We start from the raw sequence: 13,570 nt of genomic DNA on the forward strand, positions 1-13,570 counted from the left end.
GGGAAAACCCCAGAAAAAACCTCAACCGACCGGGAATCGAACCCGGGCCACCTGGTTTCGCGGTTAGACGTGCTAACCGTTACTCCACAGGTGTGGACTGGGAGGTTCATCGTGCTAACCAGACGATACTTCCATTCTGGTTGGATGATCGTCCATCTCTTCTGGTCGTTCTTGGCCCTTCGTGGGCTGTAGCGCCACGGATTATTATAGATTTATATAGGCCTATACATTCTCAGTAACAGAAGTAAGGTGATTTACTATTAAAATGGGACTGGAAGAACATTGATGTTGTTGTTTTTATTGCATTATTATGCATTTTGGAAAGACTGAGGAGGAAAAAACACAATATAGTAAATTCGGCTCCAAGATTTGACTCTAACTCTAGAATCTAGATCATTCGATTACGTCTATAGCGGATCTTGTTTTTTTTAATATTCGTGTCTGCGTAATAGGTACGTGTTTACATTAAATGAAGCAGAAATTTCCAGCTGCTAATGAGCTGTAGTTAGAATTAGGTGTACCTTTGGCATTTACAAATTCACTAAATAGGAATAGTAGCTGATTTATTTCTACCTACGTACCTCGGGTCATTGTTCTCTGCTTAAGGATTACTTTCACTCTCTAGCCTTGACATGGTTTTTCTCGTCCCCTCCTCTCCTGCCGATGTTTGACCAAATGTTAATGTGAGTAATGTTTTTTACTTGCAGCTCGTATAGAATTAGTGCTGTAATTTCAGGTCATTACCCTTATTGACTTCAACGCCATGTTGAAACTGGTGTGATTATGTCACTACTGCTGTTAAGAGAAGCAAAATAAATGTTACGAGATTGATGTTTGTCATACACTCACAATTTGTTACGATATTCTTGTTCGTTTGTTTGTACGTTAAGATTATTGATTTCAAAATATTTTTTTTATGCCGGAAGCTTGTTTACTGTACTACATATCGTGATCCGTAGTTCTTATCTTAAGTAAGTATTCAAAGTAAATAAATTAGTTATATCAAATTAAGATTGTACAGGGTGGACACAAAGTCCCGTTACCCCCTATAAATACCTCAAATATACAGGGTGTGTCTAAATTGGTGTCAAATATTTCGGGGACATGTTCCTAACACCAAAACATTACAAAAAGTTCATATGACATTGATTTCAAAATAATTTATTTCAGAGTTACAAGACAAAATTTAATGTTACAAAAATTGCTCAAAATAAATATTGCTCCTCCTGCTTCGATGTGTCCCCTAAACCTGCGTTACATGCTCTGGCGTACTCTGTTGAAAATTTCTTGAGTGTTTCGTATTTCATGAAATCCAGTTCGGATACGCTCTCAGAATATCAACATTAAGTACAGGAGTCGCATAAACCAGGGACTTTAATGTCCCCAGACGAAGAAATCCGTTAGAATCAAATCAGGCGATCGAGCAGGCCATGCAATGAATTCCCTTCGACCAATACATCTTTGGGGAAATCGATCATTAAAAAATTACGAACTATCAGACTGAAATGAGCTGGAGCAGCATCGTGTTAAAACACATTCGTTGGATGACGTCCAGAAGCACATCATCAATTAAATGATGCAAATAATTTCGTTCTGTTCACTCACAGAATACATTTTCTTCTGATTTCTTTCCTCTACAAAATACAAACAAACAAAAAAAAACCATCAAACAATCAGGGGTCAATGAACGGACAAATCCTTTAATAACTCCCTAACGAATGGTTTTCAGACCCATGTTCTTATTAACTTTTTAAATTGTTTTGATGTTAGGAACACGTCCCCGAAATATTTGACACCAATTTAGATACACTCGGTATACACTATTTATGCAATTCCGGTCATAATGCAGACATATATCCACTTTACACTAACTGTGTGTCCTAAGTGTCCAAAGGGTCAGTATGTCCCCCATCATTCTTCTCACACAAAATAATGCGTCATCAGGTTCGGTGCGACATTCACCTCAGCATTGCTGGTGTAATCTGTTGGAAAGCGCGTCGCACGGCGTCCTTCAATTCATCAGTGGTGTCGTACCGTCCCTGTGCAACAATGCTCTTGATGAAACCCCACAGCGCAATGTTACAGGTTGTGAAGTCAGGACTGCAAGGTGGCCAGTCGAGAAGAACTGGTAAGACTGATGGCCCAAGACCAATCCAGCGTTCTGGAAACCTGTGGCAATGCGCTGTGGGGTTTCTTCAAGAGTATTGTTGCAAAGGAACAGTATGATGAATTGAAGGACGCAGTGCGACGTGCTTTCCAACAGATTACAGCAGCAATGCTGAGCGAATGTCACACCGAACCTGGCGACGCACTATTTTGTGTGAGGAGAATTATGCGGACATACTGACCCTTTGGACACTAAGGACACACTGTGTAAAGTGGATGTAGGCCTATGTCTGCATTATGACCGGAATTAGGCTACATAGTGTGTATATCAAAATTAAATTGGAAAGTTTTGTCTTATTTAATGCTTCTTAGGTATTACAAGAAGTGTTGATTTGTGTTTTTTACTCTAGATTAAAATCGCAAGTTTCTTGTTTATGTTAGTTAATTAGTTAGGATACAATTAATTATACCTAATCACTCATTTAAAGTTTGTGTGACTGCAACCTGTGTATATTTTTGTGTGACTTTACTTTGTTTATAGTATTTTTTTTTCCCCTTTTATTTCTGTTGTATTTGTATTTCTGGTGGTGTGGAAGAGAAGGCCTAATGGCCTTAACTACACCAGAATAAATAAATAAATAAATATATTTGAAATATTTATAGGGAATAACGGGACTTTGTGCACACACTGTATATCGACATACTTTCGGCAGTGTCATCACTAGACGAGAGATGCGGCCTAGGGTCTACCCCAGCTCTTTTGGGAGTGGGTCATTTGTTGTGCATATCGTACATGGGCAACCATCTTTCTTTGTGTCTCACACTATTGAAGTTATTATGGAAGTAGATTATTACTGGTCAAGTCAGATTTTTCTAATATTAAGTGAAGCAATATTAAAACAAGAATATTACACATAGCGTTCTGGTTCCGGAATGGAAGGTCCTGGATTCAATCCCGGGTGGTTGCGAGATTTTTCTGAATGTCAAAACTTTCAGAATGGCTCCGGGTTGCACTCAGCCTCATGTAAAATTAAATAACGGATTTTCCCCTGGGGTGAAAGACGGTCGGAGCGTGGTGAATATCACACCACCTCATTCTAGTGTCGAGATCATAAAAGCATGGAGCTCTACGTCTATGTCTCCGCACGCACCTCCATGACGTGTGAAGGGGATACCTTTACCTATACACAGCGTTAAGGAAAACTTTCAATAATCGATTAGAAAAAATTGTAAGCTATATATCAGAATAATTAAAGTAGTGAATATATTGAGTTGATACTGTGCCGAAACAAGTTTCACAATCAAGTACTTCTGGTTGGAGGTCACCCCGCCCTTGTTCGTGACGTCACTGGAACAGGAGTGCTACTGTCCACTTAAAAATAAAATATAGCTTGCAAATCAAGATTTCAGGTATAACTCCCTGTAAAGTTGATTTGAATAATTTCGAAGGAAAATTTTTTCCAGGGCCGGGTATCGATCGGTGTCGGGTAGAGTTCCCGGGTAGCTCAGTTGGTAGAGCGTTGGTACGTTAAACCAAAGGCCCCGGGTTCGATACCCGGCCCCGGAACAATTTTTCCCTCGAAATTATTCAAAATTATAGCTTAAGCTTAATTTTCTTCAGCGCGAAAAATGTTAGAGGCGTGAGAGTTTGCTCAGGAAGTATTTACGTACCTTTTTCTCAATCGGTTAACGACGCTCGTGACACTCGAAAGGGTTATTTTAAGGAAAATTTAGTTAAATAAAAAAAAATCTATATTAAAGTAAGTAACAGATTTTAGATACCTAGGGTTTAAGAAATGAATAGGTACAAACATTCAGATCGCCGAAAAAATAAGAGTAAAAATATTTGGGTTGAGGGAAACCATAAATAAAATTCACGATAAAAATTTCTAGCGTTTGATATTATCCGAGTATATATGACTAACAAGCAAACATTTTGATGAGGGCAGATAAAGTTTTTTTTTTTTCTTCCACCATGTTAATATTGTTGAAACAGGTGTTTGTACAAATTTTGGCCACTCGAACGCAATTACGAGGGCCGTAAAAGTAAGTTTCCCTGAAAGAAAAAAAAAACACACACTTTCATTTAAAAAAATATTGGAAGAGATACAACTGTTGAGCTATTTTTCAACATATTTTCCACTGGAATTGAGACATTTGTCATATCATGGGATCGACAGAGAGGGGCTGTCACACACTGGTTCCGATCCCAGGCGGCAGACTTCTATGACACAGGACTACGGAAGTTGATCCCACAGATGACAAATGTCTCAATTTCGGCGGGGAATATGTTGAAATATATCTTAATAATTGCGCTGTATCTGTTCCAATAAATCTTTCCGTGAAATTGTATATTTTTTTCCTGTAAAAGGCCGCAGGGAAACTTATTTTTACGGCCCTCGTAATTGCGTTTGAGTGGCCAAAATTTGTATAAGCACTTGTTTTGACAATTTTAACATGATGGAAGAAAAAAATATCTGCCTCCATCAGAATGTTTGCTTGTAAGACGTAGAAGTTATTCATACCCGTACATTTTGTGATATCCGGTCTTTTTACGGTCAGGCGCGGATCTGGGATGAAAGAAAAAGTGACTGGTTTAGCTGTAATCTTCAGAAATACAATATCTCTTATTGAAAGACAATAATATACAAGCTTATATATAACGATAATTGACTGTCTATTTTATCACAAACATTGCAGCCTAAAAAGAACAATATCGGTACCAAAAAGCATCACACTTCGTATGGACTGTAATCAGCCACCTTCCACAACAAACTAGCCATCTTTCGGGTGAGCAGTGCAGTTGAAGATGCTGTCGTCTGTCTGCAGACGAGAGATAGGCGTAACCGCACGGCATGAGTGGAAACGCCCAGAATAGTCTGTAATTAACTAATCACATTTGCTTTGCAGTTCATTTGTCACTGTGTCCAGACTCTGGCCATTATTAAGATTGTGAGCAGACCTGGGGTTGTAGTATTTATTTGTTTATGGATTAGAAATCGTTACGCAACCTTGTGACTTCAGATTTTTAAACTATGATAACTTGTGACCCGTTGTTGATGGTAGTCGAGTCTAGTCTTGCTGAACATTGACTTCCCTTTACATATTGCATAACATAGGTCTACAATGTTGCGAACTCTTGATTATCAGATGTTTTCCTTCTACGGATATCAATTATTATTCATAATCTCTTTAACACGTACGCCTACATGGTTTCAGCAGTATAAGAAAATACTTGAATTCGTTACATTGTCATTCGTGGTAGCCTACAAGGGGAAGTCGCCATGTTTAAATTAGGCATTTTAAAGAAAATCGTACGAAATTTTAAAGTTTTAAGAGTGTAGGTCTATTCAAGCACATCTAACATATGAGTAATCGGTCAGCCGTTGTGTTTTTTTCTTTCTTCAGGTTTCACGGCTACCGTGCCGATTAGTTAAGGGAACCAGGTAGTGATTAGGGGTCAAAAATTCGATTTTTTATTCTGTGTTTAAAAAAGTATAAAACTTGCTCTTTAAAACAATATAAATATTGTGGGGGTATTTCTGCAGATAAGCCCTTTAAATGGCATCTTTAAATTTGGCGGTGCCTGTAATTCATACAGTCTTCTTTTTTTTTTAATGTAGCCTACCATAAGTTGATATTTTTCAAACTTATGTGCATTTTTCTCTGAAACTACTGAATAAATTTAAATGAAATTTTTACAGTGTTTTCTGCAGCCTGTGTTCGACATAGTAGACCTACGAGTTTAAGAATATCACACACATAACATGAGAAAAAACATATATCCATTGAAAAAATTGCAAAAAATGTTAAACAAAGTTCAATATTTTTTCTGTTTCATTAGGGGTGAAATATTAAACTAAATTTTGCTTTAGAATTTACATTATACATTACTAGATAACTTAAAAAAAACACAAGGTATATGAGTGAAGGTTATAGTAAGTAATGTGCACCTGAAGAATTAGTTACTACACTTAGCAAAGTGGGATAACTTGTTATCAGTTAGGGCCTTTCTTTTGCACTTGAATACGAAACTAATTAGTTGTCTTTTATACCACAGAATTCAGAATGATTGATTTTAGGCTATAAGCATGGAAATTTTTATTCCATTCTGAGCACTAAAACATAGAAATATTGAATTAAACTTTTGTACTGAAAATTTTTAATCGCATAGGCATCACTACCCACTCCCCTTAAGGCTGGTTTGCTATGTACTGTATCTGATGTAGTTCTTGCCAACTTATACTCGTAGAAAGAGTGCTTACTGATTCATTACTGAGTCAGTGTTTGTTATAATTATAATATTATATCCTTTAGCCTCAACGAAAACATGGATCGCAGATCGCGTGTGTCTGTACATCACATAGCTGTGTTGCCACGTCTTGCTTATTTTTATTTTGCGTGTAATTTAGCACTTGTATTCTGTGTAGTCATAAAATATTCAGCGCTGTTATATACATTAGTATCTACTACTTTTACTCAGAGCATGAACATTGTTTCCTTATTTTGAGTATACATTTTGTAGAAAGCGGTTGTGAATTTGCGTCATATAGTACTTTTATTCAAAAGAATATACACCATCTGGCTGAAAAAATTTCAAATAATTCCTGATTCAAAGTAAACAACGAAATGAACAAATAAGAACACCCAGATTCTGTGTTTCGGATCTGTGGTTCTGGTTCTAGTTCGACCGATTTTGTGGATTCAACCACGGTTGAAAAAAATGGACATCTTGAAATAAATACACTGTTTTTAGTAAAATTTAATAAAGGCTCTTCTCAACGCACATAAAACCAGTGGCGAAGCTAAGATGTAAACACTGAGCAGGCTAAAAAAATCTGCGTACCTTGTATCTTTTTATAGAGCAGATATTTATCGACTTTTCTACCTTTTTTTTTTTTACACAGACCTCACAAGAATACAGGTATAACAATATAACTTAGTTGTCTCAGAGCATCCTGTCAGTCAAGGATATTTCTTATACCATGTAAATTGAAAATTTCTATTTTGTTTCCCCCTATCCTTTATTTTAATATGTAATGGTGTTGTCGATCTCCTATCTTTGTAAGCACTTTTTGTTTCATACGTCCAACTTGAAAACGGTTTCTCTTTTAATTCTACAAATAATGACCGTAATGTTCTCTTAGTACGAGCCATTTCACACAAAATTAAAATGTAACACACCGTAATATAACCGTAGATGACAAAAGCTTCTCAGCCAAATAATAACAGACATTTCCCATATTTATTCTGCGTTTAATTTCCTCCCGAGTGTCATTTATATTTGTTATTGTTGATCCAAGATGTCCACACCTGTGGAGTAACGGTCAGCGCGTCTGGCTGCGAAACCAGGTGGCCCGGGTTCGAATCCCGGTCGGAGTAAGTTACCTGGTTGAGGTTTTTTCCGGGGTTTTCCCTCAACCCAATACGAGCAAATGCTGGGTAACTTTCGGTGCTGGACCCCGGACTCATTTCACCGGAATTATCACCTTCATTTCATTCAGACGCTAAATAACCTAGATGTTGATACAGCGTCGTAAAATAACCCAATAAAATAAAAATAAAGATCCAAGATATTTGAGTTTTTCCACCTCTTCGAAGGATAAATTTCCAATTTTTATATTTCCATTTCGTACAATATTCTGGTCACGAGACATAATCATATGCTTTATGTTTTCGGGATTTACTTCCAAATCTATCGTTTTACTTACTTCAAGTAAAATTCCCGTGTTTTCCCTAATCGTTTGTAGATTTTCTCCTAACATATTCACGTCATCCGCATAGACAAGAAGCTGATGTAACCCGTTCAATTCTAAACCCTGTCTGTTATCCCGAACTTTTCTAATGGCATATTCTAGAACAAAGTTTGAAAGTAAAGGTGATAGTGCTTCTCTTTGCTTTAGCCCGCAGTGAATTGGAAAAGCATCCGACAGATACTGGCCTATACTGAGACACATTTTAATTAATCGATCGCCTTTTATTCCTGAGAAAAAAATCCGGTACCCAATTTGATGGGAGACTGAATGAACCCGCCACCACCCCGGGCCTTCCAACCCTTATTCCGTTTCTGTACTAACCGAGATATTCTACCGCCATACGAAAGTGTCTAATGCAAAATTTAAATTATGTTAACGTAGAATTTGTATGTTTTATAAATAGATTTTTAATTAATGAGAATTTTAAACCGTCACAAACTGGCGTAAATTCACGTAAACCTGGCAAAAATATAACTCTTGAGCAAAAATGTTTAATCTCGATATGTATCTTATCTATGTCTATATTAAAATTATCTGTTATCCAAATAAATAATCATAAAAGACGATTAAAATGGCGGCTGAGTCGGTAAAGAAAACTTATCATCGATTGCAATAAAAATAAACATTCAAGATAAATATTAACCTGGTACTTTCATAATCTAAGCTTTATTAAAATTATAGGATTTGTTTATAATATGTATTATCGTCATCCTCCATGGATTAGATCAGACTGTAGTCCGCGGAATCGTAGGGATCCGCCAGTGGCTCCAAAGAGGTTCCCTGGAATCAAGATGTGTTCTTTCAGCATGTACAGGGACATCATTTTATTTTTACTAATATTTTTAATATTAACCTGGCTATACCTTTCGATTAACAGTTGAAAACAGAAAACACCGTTTGCTACCCCTTCCACGAACGGAGTTCGATGATACGTAAAATACAAACAAATCACTTTACTAGGTATAGGAGGAGAGAAAAATAGTTCGTCCATTTACGTAAACTAGGAAATGTCGCAAGTTTGAGTTTGATAATTTTCATTAGGTTTTTGTTTAATCAAAATACAGTACAGTATTAACAATAAGTGTTTTTACTCACGAACTGAGTTATCCATGCGAACGTATTCATTATGCAGTGTATATTATACTGTCTACAGCACATTAGCGTACAATGTAGAGAATGAAGTTAAATTGAAAAATAATCATAATATGGTTATTTAAACACATTTTTGAAAATGGTGGCCGTTCATTTCGAGACAGGCTTCAGTTCTTTTGTGCATATTATCGCACTATAGACTATTGTACCTAATTCCAATTACCAGTTTCGTCCTTCGTACTAGTAACTCATGTTGAAATAATTCTGTACCTACTCTATAAAAGAGTACCTTACGTACTGTAAATTCAATCTTCACTTCTGCCCGATCCGAAAAGATAAAATTACTCAGACATACTATCTACTGTCCGTCCAAGTGGTTATGTCGTAGGGTTGTAGAAAGGGGGAAAATCACGTGACAGTAATTACTTAACGAGGCCCTTTTATTTAAGTTATTTTAAACAGTTGTATAATATTACAACAGAAATTAATTTTTTCGGAAAAGAGCCAAGACAGCCCAGCCACTAGCTTTACAGAGGGGCGAGTAAAAGTAGGTGGGGGAAATCGGGATGCGACGTAAGCAAACGGACGACAGTACCTGTGCGAAAATATGATTCAATATTGAAAGCTCTTTCGTCACTAGAAAATGCGAATATATTTATGAAATGTACTATACTCACTAACTCAGTACTATATGCGACCTTGGTTCTGTGTGGAGGGTTGGAACTTCATTAGTAGAAGGGATGGGAGTGAAGTACATACAAAAACTCAGGTACAATAAAAATTGAAGTAAAAATAAAATGATATCTCTGTATAAATATTTCTTGTTCGTCTCGGTCTTGGGATAAAGAGTTTAGTAGGACTTTTCTTGCCTTGCATGTCTTGTCTACAATATCGTACATTTTTAGCTTTTTAAATTCTATAAATTCCAATCTTCAAGGTTGATATTTAATATTGAGGATAAGATTGAACAACTATAAAGAAATTAAACCTAATTTGTTTTCCATTCTTAGTAGTAACTATATAACAACAAATGGTGATCTCTTTAGAAGTATACGAGTAGAATAACATCTTACAAATCAAGCTTTCAGGTATAACTTCCTGTAAAATTGATTTGAATAATTTCGAGGGAAAAATTGTTCCGGGGCCGGACACCGAACCCGGGACCTTTGGTTAAACGTACCAACGCTCTACCAACTGAGCTACCCGGGAACTCTACCAGACGCCGATCCAATTTTCCCCTCTATACCCACAGAACTCAAAGTGGGCTGACAACCGTCAAGCAACCAACATTGAGTGCACACTATCTCTGTGTGACTTAAATTGTGGTTTTCTGTTAGCGAACAGTGACGTGTATTATACAAATCAACCTTTCAGGTATAACTTCTTCATTAATTAATACTACATTTAATAGAATAGCTTAATTTCCTTCCTGCGATGAAAAGAGTGGAATGTGAAACTCCTTCTTGAAGATAGAAAATGGTTTGTCCATCAAAGAAAAAAGACACTCCAATGATTTGTGTCATAATGTGAATTTTCTTAGCAAGTACTGCATCTAGTGTGATGTAGGACGTCATGCATTGTACTAGCTATACTGGATGAGCGCTGGTTCGAATCCTTGTGAGGGAAGTAATTTTTCCTTTTTCGGCCAGTATACGAGACCGGTGGAATAAGAAAAAGCAGTTGAAACTTCAAATAATAGGTGTAATTAAGTTATTTGCATAATTTTATTAGTACCAGATACATTTTCACAAAATCATTTCGTATAGATACGTGTATTGAAAGCTTTTAGTAAAGTAAGTACCTACTTTTATTATCCATATTAGCGCAACTCTATTTTTAACCTTCCACTTTACTTAATTCCTGGTTTTTCCACATACACTGTAATTATTTTACGCGTTTTTAATTGCCTTCATTCCCTGTCAGTTGCAATGGATATTTACAATTTTCTGCATGTGAAGAACAAAGGAAGATTAACAATACATGATTTTAATTATGTTGAATTAAGGTGGGTGCTCCTGTTATGGCCATGTTCCTGATATGGCCACCCCCCTATTGTGAGTTAGTTAACCAAAAAATCCGTTAAATTGCAGCAGCATCCAATGAAAGGGCATCCTGGTATGTCACTTGATCGTTTTCCATCGAGTCAGGTTGAGCAATATGGCGTCAGTTGCCTGTTTTGCGGTTTTCATGTGACCTCTTCTTATTTTTCTCTGGTAAGTCTCCTTTGTTTTATGCATGCTTTTTAAAGACTTTTTTCATGAAAACCATATTACTCCATTCAGTTTTTAATGTTCTGTTGATTGGTGTTGTAGTTGATGGCGTATCTTTTACGAGTTGTTCATAATGAAAGATTTTCGTGAAAGCTTACCTGCTTCTGATATGGCCATATCAAATGCACCATGGCCATATCGAGTTCATTTCACTTTTATTTTTTCACCTGACAAATTTACATGCCTTATAGCTGGGATTACGCAAAAATTTTGTATTTTATGAAAAACAACTTAATTTTTTATGGAAAAACCTGTTTTGACTACACTTTTGAATTATATAAAAGATTATTAAGTGTCATTTTTATTCATTTTACACCAACATTATTTAATTTTAACACAACTGCGCTATCAAACTGAAAACAATCACGATTTGTAGAACATGGAACAAGGGTGGCCATATCACGTGCACATGTTCCTGATATGGCCACTAGGTAGACTTTTGGAATTTGGGACTTTTTGGACAATTAAAGCTATTTTTATGGGGAAAGGAAATTGTTTTAAGAAAGTCCATTAAACTGAGAACGAGTAAGAAAAAAGTGGTTTACATTTTTTCAAAATGGCGGCTAGAAAAATTCTCAAACCTTAGCATTGCCCTATCAGGGACACCTACCTTATAACAATCACTGAAATCGCGAGTGAAGTGTTCGTTAGTGAAAATGTCATTTTCGGTTTTTAGTCATGCCGATTTAGAAATATACCGAATGAAGAAAAATATATATTAATGGAAAATCAAATACTGGGACAAGTGAATAGAATCAGTTACTTGACATACCATCATTAGATGTTCCGACACAATTTCATAATACATTCTAAAAGTTAATGTATAAAAAGAATAACTTTGAAGGGTTGCAGTACAAAAGAATTATATTTCACTTAGAGACTTGGATTTGCCAACTAGCAATTCAGGTGGATGAAGAGAGCAGGGTGTAATTGCTATGGGCCATAGAAGTAATTATTACGAAATACTATCAGCATGAAATAGAACAACTATTAAAAAGGCATCACCGTAGTGAATTCATAAAAATAAATATATAGAAAATTGAGAAAGCTATATGAAGTGGAAAGAATGTCAGAAGTTAAGATACCGCTTCTCTTGTGTAAATATGAATGTATAGGACGTTCAAGGTGAAAAGAGCTGTTCTCTTCGATACTGTTTTAGAATTAAACAAATCTACAGGCTTATTCTTGAATTTGGTGACAGCTAAATGTTATAAAATCGTTTATGTTGTATTGATTTTTAGTTTAGTTTCTACTTCGTTATTATAAAATCATTATAAGTGTACATCTTTTTGCATGCATACAAACTGAGGAACTGCGCATAACCATCGCGACCATTATGGGCGTTCAGAAAGCTTAACACCTCTCTCCCTACCGTTTTGGACATAGCATTAACTGAGATCCTAGACATTTTCTGTGAGATTTACAATGGAAAAACAGCTGCTCTTGTCATTTTCATTTAATCTTTGCTCCAGTGGTTTGTGTTTTAGAGTTCAGATTAATTTAAAACTTGTGTGATAGTTTCTTCGGCTATTTCCATATTACTCTTTAGATTTATGGTTTGAAGGGATTCACTGCAATTCCTCTGCTGATGTCTGTGCCACTTTTATGGATTCTTTAATTCTAGAATCCTGTATTACTAAACTTCTATTGGACGGGCATTATTACCAAACATTTGTCTGAAAGAATAACGGTACTCACTTCGTGTGGACAGAAATGCTCATTAATTAAAATGTTTACTTAAACAAGAGCATGTTCTTTAAGACATCATTTTAACACCTTTGCTTCTGTTCCCATTTACAACAGCCTTTTGTTTGAACAGTGGCTCTTGGACAATGTCGACAGAATACTTGGGTATCTGTACGTAAAATGTTGACATAAATACGCAAATTGTTTATGATCCTGTTCAGTAGGGAGTGGAGTTACAGATTCCTGGTTCATATTAAGGATTTTGGTTTTATCACCGTTTACTGATATTTGTTGATGATATGAAAAGTTGCACTATGTTATTAACAGGGAAAGGATTTATATGTAAATACATATTTACTTATAAAGCTAATATAATTTATATTTTGCATTATCTTTATGTTTCACAATGTGTAGGGTTGAAAAATCCTACTTTTATTTTCCATATTTTTCCATATTTTAGAGTTTAGTACATATTTTCGTTAATTTCCATATATTTTCCATATTTCATATAAAACAGTCCATATTATATTAGGTTTAACAATAAAACAAAACAAAATTCCATTAACGTTTAAAAATACATTTCAACAATAGAGATTTAAACACATGTTCAGTAATCCCTTTAACATCAGAGTTATTTGAAAATTAGCAGTCCTATCAACA

General features: G+C 35.7%; 1 protein-coding gene and 1 non-coding gene across 2 annotated transcripts in view; both read left to right on the forward strand.

Moving 5' to 3' along the window:
• The window catches only part of Pdcd4 (Programmed cell death 4), a 265,699-nt gene that overhangs the window by 14,360 nt on the left and 237,769 nt on the right, over window positions 1-13,570 (forward strand). The gene's annotated exons all lie outside the window — the stretch shown is intronic.
• On the forward strand, window positions 3,601-3,673 carry TRNAN-GUU (transfer RNA asparagine (anticodon GUU)). Its single transcript has one exon. It is a non-coding gene; the product is annotated as a tRNA-Asn (tRNA).

This window comes from Periplaneta americana, chromosome 1 (assembly GCF_040183065.1).
Source record: "Periplaneta americana isolate PAMFEO1 chromosome 1, P.americana_PAMFEO1_priV1, whole genome shotgun sequence".
Taxonomy (NCBI): domain Eukaryota; kingdom Metazoa; phylum Arthropoda; class Insecta; order Blattodea; family Blattidae; genus Periplaneta; species Periplaneta americana.